General features: G+C 45.4%; 1 pseudogene; it reads left to right on the top strand.

Moving 5' to 3' along the window:
- Positions 1 to 18,924, top strand: part of LOC101607469 — a 116,628-nt pseudogene extending 97,704 nt beyond the window's left edge.
- The last annotated feature ends 1,422 nt before the right edge of the window (positions 18,925 to 20,346 follow it).

Genomic DNA, 20,346 nt, shown 5'->3' on the forward strand with positions numbered 1-20,346 from the left:
TGATGTTAATCAAAAATTACCCAAGGCTATGGAGGACATTTACAATCAAACTACCACACCACAAAATAAGTGAACTAAGTCAAGTGTGGTAGTTTAAATGTATGTCCCCCATAGACTCAGGTGTTTTATTAAAGCTTGTAACTTGGTTCTCTGGCCACTATGCTGGAGGAAGTGTCACTGGGGGTGGATACTGGGGTCTAGCCCAAAGGTATGAGAGAGCAAGTTCTGGCAAATTTTTTTATTTGCTATTTTTGGTGTTACTGGCTGGCTGGTGTTTTTTCTTTCTCTGTTCAGATTTTATAAATGAAAGCCAGCATCTTGTGCCATTGCTGGAACTTCACCTACATCTATAAGCTTGAAATAAATCCCTTCCTCCCATAAAACTGTATTTGGTTGGATATTCATCTCAGCATTGTGAAGCTGTGTACAACATCAAGAGACAATGGGCAGAGGCAAGGAAGGTGATATGATTGAAAAAAAAAATCATCAAGAAGAAAATAGGGGGACTCTTGTCACCAAGGCTATCTTGTGAGGAAGCTGACCTAGAGATGGTTTGTATAGGCTGCTGGCAGGTGTTCCCAAATGATGTCTAGATAATAAACATCTAATCCTTACCCTGTGGTCATGGACTGCTTTTCAGGTCTGCAAATCATAAGCACCCAAGCCCTTGTTTGCCTGGAAAATTTCTGTCATAGAGTAGTTACATTTTGCATAGGTGAGAGGTTGAGGAAGGGGTAGTTACCTAGGCCCTCTTGCTGCAAATTCCCAATAAAGAATGAAAATCTACTTACTGCTCAGTTTCAGAAGAGATGGCTCAGAAGCTGGAGGAGGGCTTCCAAGAGCTCAGAGCTCTCACCTACAGCCACCCTGCCTGTGTACCCAGTCCTAACCTCCGCATTCCTCTAGTCTTCACACACTCCCCTCTGAAGACAGGACACCAAGCTCAGTGGTGTCATTTCCTCAGGCCCCGGTGTCAGATGCAGGGAATGTGACAATGTGACCCAGGACACAAAGAAGAAGCTAAAAGATTTATGTCTGAGGTTTCTGACTCTTTGATCCCGGAAGGTCTCCAATACTGGAGCAAATCTAGATGTTTGACATCACTGTGGAAACATCTCATGAGGGACAACATGTCCTGTTTCTTTATTTTCTGGTTAAGTTCAAATAATCTAAAAGTAACAGTTTCAAAGTGTACAATGCAGTGACATTTAACACATGACAATGTTATAAGAAGTCAGTGGCAGCTGGGCGCACGGTGAGGGATGCTGTGGGCAGAACCCTGAGGAGTGTCTCCCTGAGGGACCTTCACTCGGGGGAAGCCAGGATCTTGTCATATGCTACAGAGAAGAATTTCAGGATGAGTCAGTATGAAGCAGAGCCAGGCTTATTAAGTAAACATAACAGAAAGAGATAGCTCACACTCTAGTTTTAAGTGTGGGTGTCAAGAGATGAATCTTAGTGTCTTAGCAATAACTCTATATATGACTTCATGACTTTTGAGGTTACATGGCTCAAAGGATGCCATTTATAACAACGTTCAAAGATTAAGTAAAGTTTACAAATTAAGGAAAGTTTTATACTAACTTAAACATATGAGCTGGTTTACTTATTATTTATTACTTAAAAATTTCAATCTGTTGTAAGTGAAACTGTAAGGTGACATGAGGTGCAGGTTCAGGGATGGGAGAAGAATGCTGATATGGTTAAACTCAAAGGTTATATACATATTGAGTGTAGGCCAGCATGGCCTGTTTGATGTTTTGGCATCTTGTTTGATATCTCTCTCAGAGGAAAAAAAAAAAAAAAATTTTGTCTTGCAGTTTCCTTCTCATTGCTGGGACAAATTATCAGATCAGAAGCAGCCTATGGGAAGAAAGTGTTTGTTTATTTCAGCCTTACAGTTTCAAGAGGGAAGTTTCGTGACAGGGAAAGCAAGATATAGGGCGTAAGCTGTCACATTATTTGGGTAGAAATAGTCTAAGTACTGGGCTTGAAACTGGGCTACTAAACATCAAGGTCTTTCCCCAATGACACATCTTCTCCAGCAAGCCTTCGCGTCCCAAACTGCCACCAGCTGGGGATTAAATATGAGGCTTAATGACAAACATATGAAGCTATAGGGGACACATTGTATTCAAACCACTGCATGTCTCTATGATATCTGCCCTGATGTTATCAGTTGTGCTGAAGTTCTTGACACTGCGCCATTGAGAAACATCCTCAGATCCCACGAAGAATGCTCACAGATGAGAAAGTCAGGGAGGAAAATAGCATGAGGCTGAGGAGGAAGAACACTGGAAATGTTGCTTCAGAAAGGTCTGAGGAGGTGATGTTTGAGCCAAAGCCAAACAGGCACAGTGCACATAACCAACCACGGAGAGAGCTTAGGAGCAGAGGAAGCCCCAGGGCACAGGCCCCCAAGATGGGAAATGGCAGAGTAGAGGTCCCCTGAGAATGGAAAGGCCTTGAGCTGAGTGTGAGTGACTTGCTAAGATCCTGGGGTGAAGGGCTTCCTTCTTGTCCCATGGCCTCTTAACAGTCCCTGTCTTTCTATCCTACCTCACAACTACCACATTCATCTAATTCCTACCACTCCCAAAGGAAACACTACACCCGTTAAGGAATTACTAATTCTCCCCTTCCCAGCCCTTGATACCACTGACTCCTTTCTGTCTCTACGCATTTACCTAAACTGAATATTTAACTCATATATGCAGTAAATAAGCTTTAATAAATAAGTGCAGCAGCATCAAAATCACCAGTTTTTTTATCTAACGTCTGAAAATCCTGAATATATGTGAATATAGAAAGGCCACGATCCATGACACTTTGTGTCAGGTGTTTTTCACCTAGCATATTGCTTTCAAGGCTCATTGCCACTGTAGCATCAACCCAATGTATGTATACCAATGTTTATGATGGCAAGATTAACAGGAGTCAAACAATGGAGACAACCCATGTGTTTTTTATTCATAGATGGACAGAAATATAAATTGTGGTACATTTATAGTTTATTGATGTGACATCATTCCAACAAAAGAAGAAATGAAGTCTTATGGAAACAAAAGGAGAATGTAGTTCCCAGGGCCAAGATGAAGGATGGGAAAGAGTTCAGGGTTCAGAGTTCAGATAAAAACCTTCTTGAGATGGTTGGTGGTGATGGCCATATGACAAAGTGAGTATGTCTCATCACTCAACTCTTTGATAAAGATGATGAAAACACTACATCTGCATTGTCCTAGGTTTTGTTGCTAGATGGAAGGGGTGAGCCTTTAAGACAACTCCCTTGGAAACAACTTCCAGGAAAGCCTCTAACAGAACTTTGCTTATACTCTTAATGCATTGTGGACTCACCAATGCACACTGCAGGCATCAACATTGCTTTCATTTAGCACCCAAGGAACCTACCTGAGCACAAGTTCCAGAGTCTGGGTTTTGCAAGATCAGGAGTTGAGGTGGATGGTAGTGGCAGTAATAATGCAAGATAAATGCACCTAATGGAACTGAACTGACGTATAAAATGGCTGCGATGGTAAATTTTATCTGTTGTGTATTTTACCACAGTGGGGGGCAGGGGAGGATAGAATATTGAGTAAGTTTCATGAAGTCCCACAACTTCCATGTGCCAGGGATGGACTGTAAAGCACTGAGGGTAAGAGACAGTCTCCAGGCAGGGTGGACAGAGTGCTGTAGCAAAATGCTTGAGATAATCAAGAAGGGCTCACTAGGCCTTACACTTGAGAAGGTTTCAGTCCATGACTGATCTCCCCCATACTTTGAGCTTCTGCGGGGACATGGTGGTCATCTGTGATGGCAGAAAGTGTTTACCTAAAAGCAGATGGGAAACATAAAATGAAGTTATGGGAAAGAAATTGGAATCCTAATATCTCCTTCCAGTGCACACCCCCATGGACTTAACTTCCCCCCACTAGGTCCTACCCCTTAAAGATTCCACCACGTCTCAATAGCACCAAAGGGCTTGTGACCAGGTCTCTAATTCCTGAGCCTTTGGGGACACTTACCCAAACTATAGCAGCCTGAATGTGTCCGGAACAGTGGAAAAGCACTGAATCAGGATACATGATACTGGGCTGTGGGCCAGGCTCTGCACGTCCTGGGCAAGTCTTTCTCATTTGCTGGTTTGTTCAGATTCTAAACATAAGCAAACAAAACCCTCAGGCTTCTGCCTCTGAGTGTCTGTGGTCACAGAATACCATTAAAGATGCCAAGAGCAGTCTCATGCAGACCGAGCAAACTTCCCCATTTCTGGCTCAACATCAGACAGTAAAAATGAGCTCCTAATTCAGGTGGAGGCACCAGGAGCCAAGAGATGCCCCAGGTACTTGCCACCTGCAGAGACAATAATGGTGTGTGACTCTGAACCCGCCAGAAGGTTAGCTGGGTCAAAGCAGCAACTTGAGAGTTTGCTTAAATCTCTGTCCAAGAATCTCTGACTTGCTGTTGGAAGATAATGAGTTCTGAGCTATACCAGAGTCAGGCACTCAGTTAGTCTGACACAAGCTGCTCTTTGATGGGAAACCCATGCATATTAATCACTCCGAAAGAAAAGGGACAGAAAATCACTATTGCTCACTCAGAAAATATTTACTGAGCATCACTATGTGCTGGGCACTTTCCGGGCATGCATGGAAGAGGGCAGCCCTTGTCCTCAGATCCCACAGTGAATGCTCACAGATGAGAAAGTCAGGGAGGAAAATAGCATGAGGCTGAGGAGGAAGAACACTGGAAATGTTGCTTCAGAAAGGTCTGAGGAGGTGATGTTTGAGCCAAAGCCAAACAGGCACAGTGCACATAACCAACCACGGAGAGAGCTTAGGAGCAGAGGAAGCCCCAGGGCATAGACCCCCAAGATGGGAAATGGCCTTCGTCAGCATTCTACCTGATTACAGAGCAGAGGTCCCCGGAGAATGGAAAGGCCCTGAACTGAGTGTGAGTGACTTACTAAGGGTGATGGTACTAGGGGTACACTCCACAAATACTGGAGCTCCAGAGAAAACCGTGATGTGGTGTTGTGAATGTAAAACATCCCCCATAGGCTCATGTGCTTGAACACTTGGTCCCCAGATAGTGGAGCCATTTTGAAAGTTGTGGAATCTTGAGGAGGTGGGGCTTTGCTGAGGGAAGTGTCACAGGGGATGGGCCTTGAGGTTTTATAGCTGGCCATGCTTCCTGTTCACCCTCTCTCACTGACTTTGGATGCAGTGTGAGCCACCAGCCTCCTACTCCTGTTGGTATATCATCTCTGTCAAGATCTCAAGCTGTAAGCCAGAATAAAACCTTTCCTTCTGTAAGCTTCTTCCTCTCAGATACTTGGTTACAGAAATGAGTAATCAATACACATGATTTGAGCACTACCTGATTACAGGGGACCCCGAGAGGAGAGGACAGAGAAAAGGGCATGACATACTGAGAGCAGCCTCCAATCTCTTTCAGCCATGAAGGTACCCCATATTCCACACTGCAGGAGCTGTGGGAATAGGGAAATGATCTCATTCACTTCTACACTATGCCATGCTTGGAGGGGAGTGAGCTTCTCCAGGGCCATCCTTGAGCCACAGGAGGGACCCATTGGAAGGCTAGAGATCAGACCATCAGTGAGGTGGACAGCCAGCCTGCGTGGCTGACAATGAGCCCAGAACTCTCACTTTAGTTTTGTCAGACAGCTGTCCACCGGGCCCCTGCTAGATGGAGGCTGGGGATGACTTGTGTCTTCCTTCTCACCTGCCTCTCTTGCTCACTGCTCTCCAGCCTGGCTAGTTGATTCCCAAGGCAGCATGATCATGCCTAGCACTAGGAACAGGTTTTCACAGATTCACAGAGCTGAGATGCCAAGCAAGGCTTCCATTTCCATGATGTCTATGGTTCCTTGGAGACACAGAATATAACTCACAATCAGATAAAGTGGGCCAGTCACAGAGAGGAAGAAGTGGTCTGGAGAAAACAAGATGGGTGTTTCACTGAGACCAACTCTAAGGGTGGAATGGAGGGTGACTGATCATCTGGTGGAGGGGGGACTCTGTCTGAAGAGGAGGCCTTTGAGCTGAGGACTGAATGCATGAGAGACCTAGCCATGAAAGGAGGGGAAGAGGACAAGCAATGCAGGCAGAAGGGCAGCTATGCCCACCACTCCACCCTAATCCTCATCTGTTTAAGTCCTGGCCACCTTGAAGACTCCTCCAGTGCTGCCCCTCCAGCCTTCCTCAGCGCTTCCACACTTGCACACCTTGGCCTTATGGTTTGCAGGGTACTTGTTTCAGAGCTCTGGGACTGTGCCTGGCTTGCTGGCATACAGTCAGTCCTATCCCAGGGCAGGACACAGAGAAGTATTGATTTAAAACCCCTTTACCAGCACTGGGGACCAAACCCAGGACCTCACAATGAGCACTACCACTGAGCTGCACTCCCAGCCCAGAGAAGTGCCTGAATAAAGGCCAACTAACCACACTCAGGAAAGCACAGGGGCACTGAGCCCTGCCAGCTCCCTTGGATATTTAATAGGTCTTGCAAATCACATAAAATTTTATAAATCATATAAATTATGTCTTTATGAAGCATGCAAATTAGCTGTAAGACCTCACCTATGGATGGAAGAAACCCCCAGGGAGAACTGGGTTACTCAGAAATAGATGAACGTTTGCTACCACATGGGCCCCACTCTTCATGCTGCCTGCATACCAGCACACTGGCGTACAGATGAAAAAAAAAAAAAAGAGAAGTATTTGCATGGTGAGCAATGGGTCTTGGAGTAGAACATCATGAGTTAACATTCCATGCTCCAAATTGGCTGAGATTTAGAACAAAACAAGTCACCTCACTAACCTTCAGCTTCATCTGCAAAAGGGAGACAGTGACATCTGGTTCTCAGAATGCTGGAAAGATCAAGGGAATATACTGTTTATTATAAAGTGCTATATGCATTTTATTATCATTTTTGCATTAATCCCTGTCTCTTAAGGGAGGTGGTATGGGAATTTGGGGTTGTGTCAGCAGTGTTAATAAATCACTGTGTGACTCTAAGCAGCTCTTCTACCTGGAGACCTATAAAAAGGTCAAGGTAAACACTTGGACTCTGGAGCAGACCATGGCCTGGCTGTGTAGCCATGGGAAATGTCCTTATCTTTCTCAGACTCTGTGTCGTCACCTACAAAATAAGAATAAGGTGTGGTGGCTAAAGGGATTTCAATAAGCCACAATAGCATAGGCAAACTCCTGGATCACTGCTGACCTGCACAAGAAACCCAAATAGGTTTCCTGTTCTAGTAGTAAACTGAACATAGTGGGTGAGCTAGTCGTGTGGATGGAGCCATTAGTAGAATGTTGGTTCAAATAAGCTAGCAGTTGTCTTGATGGCTTTTACCTGGGAAGTATTCCATGTGTCTACAAGGATTGCTCCAAGTGTTCTCATCAATTGTAATGACAGTGCCAGCAGGTGAAGGGGCATGACGCACACCAAGTAAAGGGACAGATGAGTGGAGGGTCTCGGAACACACCACACAAGATGTGCTGATTTCACATACTTCTTCCTGATAAGGTGCACTGAGGATGACATGACATTTCTTTTGCAGGTCTCACCAAAAAAAGCAATCCTCCGTGTAACCAGAAGGCCATACCAGGCAAGCCCCAGTGGAGAGGCCGTCTGCAAAGCAATTGTCCTGTGTTCTTCAAAAGTTCCCAAGTCAAGAAAGACAGACTGAAGACTGACCCTGAGGAGACAAAGTAACGTAACTGGAGGCTAGGGAGATGGCTCAGCAGTTAAAGATGCTTGCTAGTAAGCCTGCAGACTGGAGTTTGGTCCATCCATTACCCACACAGAGCAAGAAGCAAAGTAGCCGCAGGACTGTGATCTCAGTGTGCCCACAGCAATGGAAGGTGAAATCAGAAGCACCCAGAAACTCACAGGCTGGCTTAGTCTGGCATTCCCAGAAGCAAAACAACTAGACAACAAAAGACCCTGTCTCAAAGAAGGTAAAAGAAAGGACAGATACCTTGAGGTTGTCCTCTGACCTCCACATGTGTGCTGTGGGATGTGTGTGCACCCATACACACACACAAATTAATCAATTAAAAATAACACAATCCTAATAAGGTATTTCCTGGATTTGACTAAAACAGCAGGACCTACAGAGCCTCAGTGCCCTCAAGACCTTAGAATCATGGGTCCTCACTCAGAACCCTCAGGACATCAGAAACTAAGAATATCAGTACTATTAGGGCTCCGAGTCACTGTCAGACCCTGCAGGAGCTCAGAATCTTCAGGGCATAAGGCCCTCTGGACCTTAAAACACTTAGGGCATCAGAGTCCTCAGAACACCCATGGTGTCAGAGTTCTCAGGCACACCAGGGCCTCCAGCCACTGCAAATGAACCCCAGATGTACTGGACGTTTGAACCCAGGTCCTTAGACTTCATAGGCAAGTTCCTTAACTGCTGTGCCATCTCTCCAGTACATCCACCTTATTTTTTGAGATAGGGTCTCTCACTGGACCTGGAACTCACAGATTCAGCTTGACTAGCTAGCCAGCAAGTCACAGAGATTCTCCTGTCTTTGTCTTCCCAGTGTTCAGATTATAGGCATGCACCACTGCGTTGGGCTTTTACATGAGTGCTGGGGATTTGAACACAGGTCTTCAAACTTGTGGATCAGGAACCTTACCATCTGAGTCATTTTCTCAGTCCCTGGCATTTTCTTTTGAGCACATGAACAGGTTCCAGACAATTGTGACCAGTGATGGAGGAAGACATAATTTTTTTATTCTTTCAGAAACTCTGGAATCTCAGAGCCTGCACATAGCCTTGGAAGGGCCCTGTGTAGAGCTGAGGATGGGGCAGGGAGGCCTGAACACAGCTACCAGAAGAACCTTTTCTCACTCTGACCATGGAGAAATCCACCAGTGAAGAAGACAGAACAGCCAACAGAGGAGGTGCAGCAAGTGTGGGAATGGGGATGGGGGCAGATAGGGTGGCCCCAGGGTTCAATGAGTGAGGCACTCTCACCCAGAGCTAAATTTAAGAGACAACCATACTCCTAATTAAATAAAATAAAAGCAATATCCCACAAAACAATTTCTGTGTTCCACCCACAGGCACCTTGTTCATCTCGTGTGTGTTCTATGTATATGTGTGTATGCGTGCCTACACCCCATGTACCTATGTGAAGTCTCTCACTGAACCTGGAAATTCCATTTTTTCGGTTAACCTGGCTTGCCAGCAAGCCCTAGATCTTCTTCCATCTACAACACTGTCTTGATGGAGCTAGATGCATGTACAGTGTGCCTGGCTTTTCACATGGGTGCTGGGGATCCAACTTAGGACCTTATGCTTGAGCAGTAAGCACTTCTACCCACTGAGCCATCTTCCCAGCCTCTTGCCACATCTCTTGATCACATCCAAGACCACATAAAATTGTCAACCTACACATCTCTGTTTGAGTATGTCCACTCTGATATATACATAATGATGAAATCTACTACTGATTTATCAGAATATATCCCTATCATTAAACAATGCTCAACTGCAATTATTATTTATGTGTGTGCAGGTACATGTATGTGTGCAGGTACATATGTGTGTGCTCAGGTATGTGTATGTACAGGTACATGTGTGTGTGTGTGTGTATTACTCTTGCATGTAGAAGGTAAAGGACAACCTCAGATATTATTATTCCTCAGGCACCTAATGGCCTGAAATTCAGCCTGTAAGCTATTCTGGCTTGAGACTGAGCTCCAGGGACCTGCCTGTTTCCTTCCTAGTGCTAGTATTACAAGCACATATGTGCCACCATGCTTGGCTTTATGTTTTAGCATGGGTTCTTGGGATTGAATTCAGGTTCTTATGCTTGCAATTTTTATCAACTAAACTATCTCTCCAGCTCCACGTATTATTATTATTATTACTAAATATTTTTATTTATTTCCAAGCAGAAAGAGATAGAGAGAAGAGTAGCAGACAGACAGAATGGGTGCTCCAGGGCTTCTAGCTGCTGCAAATAAACTCCAGATTCATGTGCTCCCTTGTGCATCTGGCTTTACGTGGGTCCCAGGGAATTGAACCTAGATCATTAGGCTTTGTAGGCAAGTGCCTTAACTACTGAGATATCTCTCCAGCCTCTCTATTATTATTTTCATTGAGTAGTATTTCCCTTGATGTATATGACACAGTATGTTAGAAACTGTGACTATAGTACATGACTGACAAATACTTAGTCCCTGCCCTCAGAGTGGGTACTCCCATATTTGCTGTCCTTGAATCAGTCAAATTTGGCCCTCGTCTCTACTTCTCTGAAACTATGTTTCCAAGCCACCCCATGTTAAATGTGTCAGCGTGTGTGTGTGTGTGTGTGTGTGTGTGTGACACAAATTTCGGCCTCACCAACTAGGGCCTTGTTTCATAGGCAACATGCAGTGAGAATTAGCATGTGTCCTATCTCTATAATTTCCTTTGGATAAATTCCCAGGAGTGGGATCTCCACACCCAAGGCTGCAGGCCTTCTCCTGACTTGTGATGTGTAGTATCAAATTGCTCTCCAAAGGGGCTGCACCCAATTTACACACTGCCACCAACCGTGTATGGTGCCTTGGTAAGACTGTGACCGTGTCTGCCCTGAGTGTGATAATTATATCTCTTAATTTGTGCTAATTTAATAGGTGTAAAATTGCATCTCGTTTTAATTTGTGTTTCTTTGATAGTTATGAGGGTTGAAAATTTTCTCTAATAAATATACACTCAGATAGCTTCATTCATTTATTCACTCATTAAAACACTGTGCATTAACCCTGTGCCAAACACTACAAAGTGCCAAAGACAGAAATGCACAAAACCCAGTCCCAACCATCAAGGATCTTGATCCAGCAAACTGGTAAGCTAACTGTCCCAAGACAGTGGAATAGAAGCATATTAAGAGATCCAGAGTCCTCATGGGAAAGAGGAGGGTTTAATAAAGGGGGGCCTCCTAGGGAAAGGGCCCAGCCTGGGGTGCTGGAAACAAGCCTCTGCTGCTCAGGATCAGTCTTAGTGTCCAGGGGCCATGCTGCTGTTCTGCTTCTTGTCCTGGGCACATGTGTGTGTGCCATTCTATGCTTGCACCTGTGCACCTGTACCTCTGTCTCTTATGCATGCATGGTGCGGTGGCCATTGGATAGGTCTGTAAAGCGCATGCTGTCTTTGGATGTGTATCAGGTGTTTCGTGCTCTACTTGTGTTGAGCACATGTTGGTGCTGGCTATATGGACGATATACTGTGGATTCTGCAGCTCTGCACACGAGACCAGACAGGTCTGGTTCTCTGCATGGGGCTCCTGCTGCAGAATGCCTTGCTGTACTCACCCTTTCTGACCCATGGGCCTATGCCAGGCAGCCTTGGCTCTAGACTCTGCCTTTGTCTGCAAGGAGAGGGGGAGCTGCCTTGGACCCTTTGGGTGAGCTCTGCCATCCAGGCAAAATGGCATCACCTGTGAGCATTCAGTCCTCTCTGTCATCTGAGCTCCTAGTAGGAGCTCCATTCTTGCAGTTCTTCTTGGGTCAGGGGATCCCCAGAAATGCGTTGTTCAGAAAGAGCTTGGCTTTGAGTCTTTGGAGGGCTTGGGAACACATATGTGCAACCACCAATCAGGACAGGTTTCTCTCTGTCCTTGCCACTCCCAGCCCAGAGACAGAAGGAGAACATGAGTCAGTTCCCCTGCATGAGTGCTTCTACAGTGGGCCTGTGGAGGAGAACCCTTGGCCTCGAGGTGGAGAACGATGGATTTGCTTTGACAAAGTGATAGATGCCCATCACTTACCTGCTGAAATGCCTCCATGGAATGCCTGCATGTCATCACATCTTTCTACCTGAAATAAATCACCAGGACAAGACGAGAACTTCATCCTCCTTCCTAATGCAGCAGCCCCGGTATAAGCTCTGATAGTTTAAAAGGCCACTTAGGAGCTGGGTGTGGTGGTGCACAGCTGTGATCCAGCAGCTGGGAAGGCTGAGGCAGATAGCAAGTTCAAGTCCAACCTGGGTTACAAAGCAAGTTTATAAACATGTAAGTATGCCAGCACACTCATTTACAGTGCTTGATTTGGTGGTGTTTTAGTATATAAGTTGTATAGCCATTACTGCAGTCTAGTTTATTTTATATATATGTTTTAAGATTTATTTTTATTTACTTATTTATTAGAGGCAGAGAGAGAGATAGAGAATGAATGAGAATTGGGCATGCCAGGGTCTCTAGCCAATGCAAACAAACTCCAGATGCACTCACCTACCCTGTCTGTCTCATAGGGTCCTGGCACCAGCTGTTGGCTCTTGGGCTCTTGATCTGGGGCCTAGGCAACTGGGGTGGGTGAGCACATGAAAGTAAAAGACTTTCAGGAGGATTTTTGGTGAACAACTCTCAGTTTATTGTCAGAGAAATAGGTTTATAAACATCGGAGGGTAGGGGGGAGGACACTAAGGGGATTGGACATACCAAGTTCATTCCTGATGCCTAATTAGCATATGGGAACATTCATTCCAGCACTAGGCAATGGCAGGGGAGGGGGTGGTGATCTAGGGTCTTGGGGAATGGGCTGTGTGAAGGCTGATAGGGTGTTTCCTAGGCAACTGGCTAAAAGTTACATGGCTATGGCAGCACCCAAGTTCAGGTGTGCTGGGCTTGGAGAGGGAGTGGCCTCCTATAGCCTAGGGGCCCTTAGCCATGCCTGGAAGCTCAGGCCCATCTCCTGAAGGCTCCAGCCTATGCCTGGCAGTGCCCAACATGAAGTCATGAGAGTGGTCCCCATGATAGCTTAGTAGCATTATAAGGAGAGGAAGAGAGACAGGAGCTAACCTGTTTGTTCCCCACAATGTCACTTCCTTTATCATGTTCTGATGCAGCAAGAAGCCCTCACTGGATTCTAGGACTTCTCATCTCCACAACCATGAACCAAACAAACCTATTTTCTCCATAACTTACACTACCACTGGTATTTGGTTACAGCAAAGAAATGAAATGGACTAAAACAGAAGTCTTTCCACCTTAGTACAGGCATATGTATTATTCAACAATATAGCTCTACCACAGTTGATTAGCAATCCTCTATAAGCATACTTTGAACTTGCTTCATATTTTCACTACTGCAAGCAAGCAGTGCTTCATTCAAACAACCTTGGGCATGTGTCTTTGTATATGAGTGTGAGGGGTACAGACTTCTAAGTAGTGAGACTGCTGATTGATTGATGGCAGAAGAATATTTTAAATTGTGTTAGGACTCTTCAGCATGCTGTCCACTGAGATTGGAACAATTCACATCATTAATAGCATTTGGGAGTGTGGGAAATTCTAAGCACCGGATCTCTGTTCAGTTGGAATAAGCTTTCCCTGTCATGTAAGTAGATAATGGAGTTGGTAGGGGTGCTCTAGGGAATCAAGTTTAAGGAGGAGGAGACTGACCTATAGACCATGTCAAATTTCCCATTAAAAAATAAACCCTTATCTTGTTGTCAAGAATTAAACCAAGGGCCTCATGTACTAGGCAAGCACTTTACCCACTGAGCTACATCCTCAGGCCCACAATCCCCATAGTCAGATCTCCTTCCACTCTGAGAACTCGTAAGTCTACTAAACTCCTGCACCAGATGGTGCAGGATCTCCCTGCTCCTAGCTGCTGTCAGTTGCACGCAGCCCTGGCTTACTAGTGCATTCCAAATATAACCAGGATCCCAAGTGGATCAGACTCTGTATAGGATCAATTCAAGAAAAGTGCAGCCTGACAGAAGAATATAACTGAAAGTAATTGCAATTTATGCACACTTTCTTGATAAAACTGTAAAGGGAAAGAAATGTATGTGTGTGTATGTATGCATGCATGTATGTATGGCAACAGACATTTTCACGCATGTGTGCATGACAAAGCAGGGTACAGTCTCTGTGCCTTGCAAAATACCTTATAATGGCTGGAGAGATGGGTTAGCGGTTAAGCGCTTGCCTGTGAGGCTTAAGGACTCTGGTTCAAGTCTCGATTCCCCAGGACCCACGTTAGCCAGATGTCCAAGGTGGTGCATGCATCTGGAGTTTATTTGCAGTGGCTGGAGGCCCTGGAGCCCCCATTCTTTCTCTCTCTTTCTTCCTCTTTCTCTTTCTGTCTGTCGTTCTCAGATAAATAAATTAATTAATTAAATTTTAAAAAGTTAAAAATACATTATAAATTCCTTCCTTTCCATCTCCGTGCCCACAAACCTGGCAGCTACACCTCTATTCTCCATCTCCATGCAAAATTCCCCTTCCTCTGGGCGTGGTGGCTCACGCCTTTAATCCCAGCACTGGTAGGCAGAGGTAGGAGGATTGCTGTGAGTTCAAGGCCACCCTGAGACTCCAAAGTGAATTCCAGGTCAGCCTGGGCTAGAGTGAGACCCTACCTTGACAAACCAAAAAAAAAAAAAAAAAAAAAAAATTCCCCTTCCATCCTTTCTCTTCCACTCTCTTCTTTTATCCAGGGAAAGTGATTTTATTCTAGATGCAGAGCTGTAGCCCTTCTTTCTTGCATCCCCAATTTCCCAACCGTGTCTGATCTTGCGCTGCAGAAAAGCTGAGAAACCGACCTGGCAAAGGTGGGGTTCTGCTCAGAAGGCAGGGAAAATGCTTCTGGGAGAAAGGTAAGGTGAATGGGAATGTTTTCCCATTGTCAGTATGCATTCCAGGTCAGAGCAGGTCCACTTCTAAACATGCAGTCCTGTCTGAGGTAAAAACAGTTGGTGAAATTCAATCAAGCAGCTTTTGGAACCAGCCAGTCCACTGGGTTGTTAGGTGTCTGAAGGCAGCCCTGCTATTTCTCAAATGACCTGGTGTGGCTGTGTGTGTGTGTGTAGAAGCTACTAGGAAATCCTAGGGATTGATTGACGGTAACCTTGAACAGAGATTTTACTCTTTAAACAAATTATTCACATATGTTGATTATGTGAAATAATAGATTTCATTATGTCATCTGTATGCATGTATATAATGTATTCTGACTACATTCACCCCTACTAACCTCTCTTAGCCCCTCCCTCTCCCATTTCTCTTTATCCCCTTCTTCTTCCCAAATAGGCCCCCCTTCTACTTTCATATCTTGCTGTGTGTATGTGACCCAATGTGTTTAATTAGGCTTGCTTACATGAGCATTGGTGAGGGGTCATTTACTGGAGTCCTGACACCTTAGCAATGACTACACCACTGAAGAAAATCTCTCTCCCTCCCGCTAGCAAACATTAACTTGCTATAAATCCTCAAGGAAGGTGAAGCCTCATGACTCCCTTCCTCCTTCAAAACATTATTTTAATGGGCCCAGAGATTTTGTACTCTTAAATAGATCCAAAGACAAAGGAAGATTTTTCTCAAGGTTGCACAAGGGACACAGGGATGAGTCTAGAACCCAGGTCCCCCCTTATCCAGAACCAGGTATATAATTGGTGTGTGGAGGGGGAATGCAAATGTAAGGCCAGCCCCTTGCTCAAAGTGATTTGAAATTTCAAGCCAGCTACAGTTCAGCATGAAAGCAAACACGGGCTCCTCTAAGTGTGCGGCCCCTCATGACTGCACAGTTGGCTAGTCCATGCAGCTGACCATGGATAAAAACCTCAGCCCCAACACGTTGTCCCTCCATCTGCATAGCTCACCTTTGACAAAAACCTGGGAAGGAGGAAGGATGACAGATGAGGGTCACTGTCCTCAGCCAGGTGCATAGTCTAAACACTTCTCAAACTTCACTGCACAAAGGACTACCAGAGGACCTGCTAAAAGTCCCAATGTCTCTGTTGCTCCCAGGCAAATTAATTCAGAAGCTCTGCAGGTGATATACAGACATCAGTGTTTTTTAATGTCCTGGAAGATTCTTATATGAAGCCAAGATTGGGAGCCAGCAGATCCCAGAGGCATAAACTTGAAAGACAAACATCACGAGTGTGAGAGATTGCAAAATTCTGCATCCAGTCCCTAATCCCATCCCTGGAGCAGGGGATCAGTCCAAGTGCAATCTAATTACTGTCTCCTCTTGTTAATGCCAGCACAGCCAGCACCCCAGAGATGACTGAATACATAAATAAATAGGTCTAAGCCCTTCTTAGCTTATTCAGGCTTCTCTGATAAATATGTATTTTGGGAAATTTCTCAGAAATGTAATATTGTGTCTCCTCTGAATTGTTCGGGTCTATTGGGAAAATAAATATTGCAGAGGCTCATTAAGATGGACTTTTGTGGCTTGGTAGCAAGCGAGGCTCCAGTCCCACCCCTGCCCCCTCACCATGAAGGAGAAGGCTTCTGAGGAACAGAGGTTCTTTACCTCCAACCTGCCCAACACATGCCTTCAAGCAGATGGGACACACTGACTGGAAAAGAGACACTGTGTCCCCGTTCTGGGACCCAGGCCATTTGTGGCTAGAGTGGCACCTGTTTCCCAGCACCTCAACAGATCAGTGAATGGGTCCAAGAAATATGCTTCCCCTCTCCAAATTGTGGTGTCTTGCTCTCTCTTGATTTGCACCCCTTCTAAAGCAGCCTGTTCCCTAGCTGGATAGCACAGACTTCTAGTAAGTTCTGTCTGGGTGTGCTAGCCTTTGTTTGCCAGTGCTTTGTCTCAGTGAGCTAGGCTCATGGCCCCTGCTTCCTTGACTCAGAGAGGGCCCTGAACTCCAGAGATGGAGCATGCTATGACATCAGTATGGGGTGGTCCCTGGACCCTCACAGGAATTTCATCCCTGAAGTGTTTTGTCATTGGTGTAAAGAGAGCAAAAAACGTGCTCTAGCTGCGGCAATTAGAGCCTTTGAGAAGTGATTAGGATTGGCTATGGTCATGAAGATATAGCCTTCAGGATTAGGCCTGGTGGCTTTATTAGCAGAGACCTGCAGACACTTCCACTTCCTGTCTCTTATCGTGCGAAGCTCTGAGCTGCCTCAGGACTCAGCTAGCAAAAGCCAAGACCAAAATGATGTACCTGCACTTTGCATCATCAAAACTCTGAGCCAAAGTAGACCTGCTTTCTTTATAAAGGACCCTACCTCTGTTTATTTTGTGGTATTAATGAAAACAGATGAATACAGAGGTCTCAGGGACGCCTCTATTCTTCTTCTCACCCCCACTGCCTCCAAAGTCCACATAACAAAAGCTCTAAATAGCATCTTCTGTCAACAATGGAGGAAAAGTTTAAAAACTCATATTTAAAGAAATTGACTAGAAAACATGAAAGACAGCCTCTTTCAGACATGATTATGCAAACATAATTTGCATAAACATCATAATTTTATTTTTGCCGATAGCATAATAAAATAGGGAGAAGATGTGAAGTGATCCAGGAAGAAATGCTTCAGACATCACTGCCCATTCCCATCACCTTCGAAATGAATCATTTATTGCCAGAACCTAATGAGGAACAAGGATGCACTGGCAGGCTAATCAGCTTTGCAGTTTATGGTTTGACACCTCCAGTCAGCCAGCAGCACTCCCGCAGCCGCCTGGTCCCAGGTGTCCTGAGGGGCTGTGGGATGGCAGATCTGCTGTAGCAGTCTGGAAGTGTATGACTCTAGGGATGAGCCGGAAAGACTGGCACCAGGTGCATCTGCTGTTGTTGAGGCTGTGGAAGTGGAAAATGCCATCTAAACTGACACCCAGGTGGAGAAGGTCCCTTCTCAGAATAAGAATGCATTGTCCCTAAACTAGAAGAGATGAAATCATTGTGTTTAGAATCTCTTCATCTTATAGGGGGAGAAGCTGAGGCCCGGGAAGACAGCATGCAGGAATCAGTGCTGGAAATCTGCTGTAAACTCAGACGCGAGTGTGTTGCGGAGCTTCCGCCTCGCCAAGATGTTCCGCGAGAACTCGGACAAGATTAACTGCTTTGACTTCAGCCCCAACGGCGAGACGGTCATCTCGAGCAGCGACGACGATTCCATTGTGCTCTACGACTGCCAGGAGGGCAAACCAAAGAGGACCCTGCACAGTAAAAAATATGGCGTGGATCTCACCAGATATACTCACGCAGCAAGCACTGTGGCTTACAGCTCTAACAAAACAGGTGATACTATTCGCTACTTGTCCTTGCATGACAACAAATACACCCGATACTTTCCTGGACATAGCAAAAGGGTGGTGGCCTTGTCCATGTCACCTGTGGATGACACTTTCATTTCTGGGTCTCTTGATAAGACCATTTGACTCTGGGATCTCCGGTCTCCTAACTGCCAGGGTCTCATGCATCTACAGAGCAAGCCGGTTTGTTCATTTGATCCAGAAGGGTTAATTTTTGCTACAGGTGTCAACTCTGAAATGGTCAAACTTTATGACTTTCATTCTTTTGATAAGGGACCATTTGCAATCTTTAAGATGCAGTATGACCTGACGTGTGAGTGGACAGGACTTAAGTTCAGCAATGATGGCAAGCTCATACTCATCTCCACCAATGGCAGCTTCATCTGTCTCATTGATGCATTTAAAGGAGTGGTCATGCACACATTTGGGGGTTATGCTATCAGCAAAGCCATCACCCTGGAGACCTCATTTACTCCAGACTCTCAATTTATTATGACTGGTTCAGAAGATGGTAAAATCCATGTCTGGAATGGGGAGAGTGATATCAAAGTAGCTGTACTGGATGGTAAACACACAGGTCCAATCACCTGTTTGCACCTTTGCCAGCGCATGTTCCAACATGGCCTTCTGGTTGCCCACCATTAATGACTGACCCTAATGCGTGGCTATTTCTGTACTGTGATGGTGGCCAGCAGGAAAAACTCAGAGGGGACTGAAATGATGATGGGATTGGATCACTTGACTGGGCTGAGAACTTCCTTTCACATGGCCTTCCCATGGACATGCTGCACATCTGCTCAGAAGAACATGACTTTGCTGAGCTTCTTCAGAAGTATTCCTGGGGCTGCAGATTCAGTTGGGATTCAGCCTTTCCAGCTGTCACTACACCAGGTTCCTCCAAGGGGGTGACCAGACTCATGATTAAGTTATGGTGGGGCTTTCAAGGCTCCTTCAATTTTGAACGTATTTGCTGCTGGAGAGCCAGTGAAGTCACCAATTCTGCATATCCTTCTCCCATCCCCCTCCCCCCTCCCACATAATGCATGGGAAGCCACAGTTCTGGTTTTGAGGTGCTAGGGCAGCTCAGTGCCCCTTGCCCTCACCCTGCATGTCTTGTTACTCAGTCTCCCTGTGTAATTGTGGCATTATCCCACAATCATCATGTTTCTTAGGTGCTAAACATTTACAGAAAAAAAGTCTTCATATGCATTGGGGTCAGAAAGGGACAGATACACAGGGACTTTGCTTGTGAGGAAGCTTTACCATTAGTCCTGTAAGGGTGTGTGATTTGGGCAAATCTTAAGCTCTGATGTTGGGTAGCAAAAGGCCCAAGAGCCTCAAAAGGGAGGTAAGGTTTTTAGTGGGTAAGTTCCAAGAGCTGAAAGGCTTAGAAGCCTGGTGCAATCCCCCAACATCAAGACAAACCCACAGTGTTTGCGGGGGAAGGGTGTGCCTACCAAGCTTGGTTTATTCAAAAGCAAGGTAGGAGTCTATTTTTGTACCTTAGTCGCATCAAGTTTTCCTGTGGGCCAGTATTGTGGAATGAGTTTTGAGTTTACACTAATGCCTTCCTTCCCTGCCCACAACAAATTGTGTACATAGTCAGCAGATGGCACCCCTCTTTCCCAGCTCTCACCCAAGAGCTGGTATTAGGCCTGTGTTTATGTTATATTTAACCTTTTTATATATGACCCTTGATTTCTGTTGTACTTTAGCACAGTGTGCATGTCCACTTAGATATATTGTGCAGGCATACGCATATCTTTGTGTATGCATATCTGTCATCTGTAGTTTCTTGGGAGGACAGCTGAAGGAAGGGAATCCTGCAGCCCAGGGAAAAACCGTCTTTGCTAATAGTGTTTGCTGCAAGTGTTAAGTCTTCGCTGTTAACCTTTTCCTTTCAGGAGACTAAATGAAACAAAGCTTCTAGTGTTTGCTGTTTCCATGCCAGCTATGTGAGGGTCTTAGGATGAGTCCTGTGTGTTCCTCGAGCACACTTGGGGCCCTTCCTACAGTATTGGTCTCTCTCTTGCCTGATGATGCTCTGTCTGCACCTGTGTATGTGTGACAGTCACTTTTGCATGGCTTCTGTGCCTAGCTTGTGGCATTTGGGGGCAGGGTGCTGGAACCAGTGTTTTCCCTTTGTCTGAAGCTTCTTTGCCAATTACATGTCACTGCCCACTTACCTGTGATACCTGCTTTCTGGCTGTTTTTCTTACTTTCTCTTGAGAGGAAGGGTCTCTTGCTAGGCCCAGGTTGGGAAGAGCTGCAGCTGACCCCTGAACTTTCCTTCCTCTGCATGGCCA

Source organism: Jaculus jaculus, chromosome 9 (genome assembly GCF_020740685.1).
Source record: "Jaculus jaculus isolate mJacJac1 chromosome 9, mJacJac1.mat.Y.cur, whole genome shotgun sequence".
In the NCBI taxonomy this organism is placed as follows: domain Eukaryota; kingdom Metazoa; phylum Chordata; class Mammalia; order Rodentia; family Dipodidae; genus Jaculus; species Jaculus jaculus.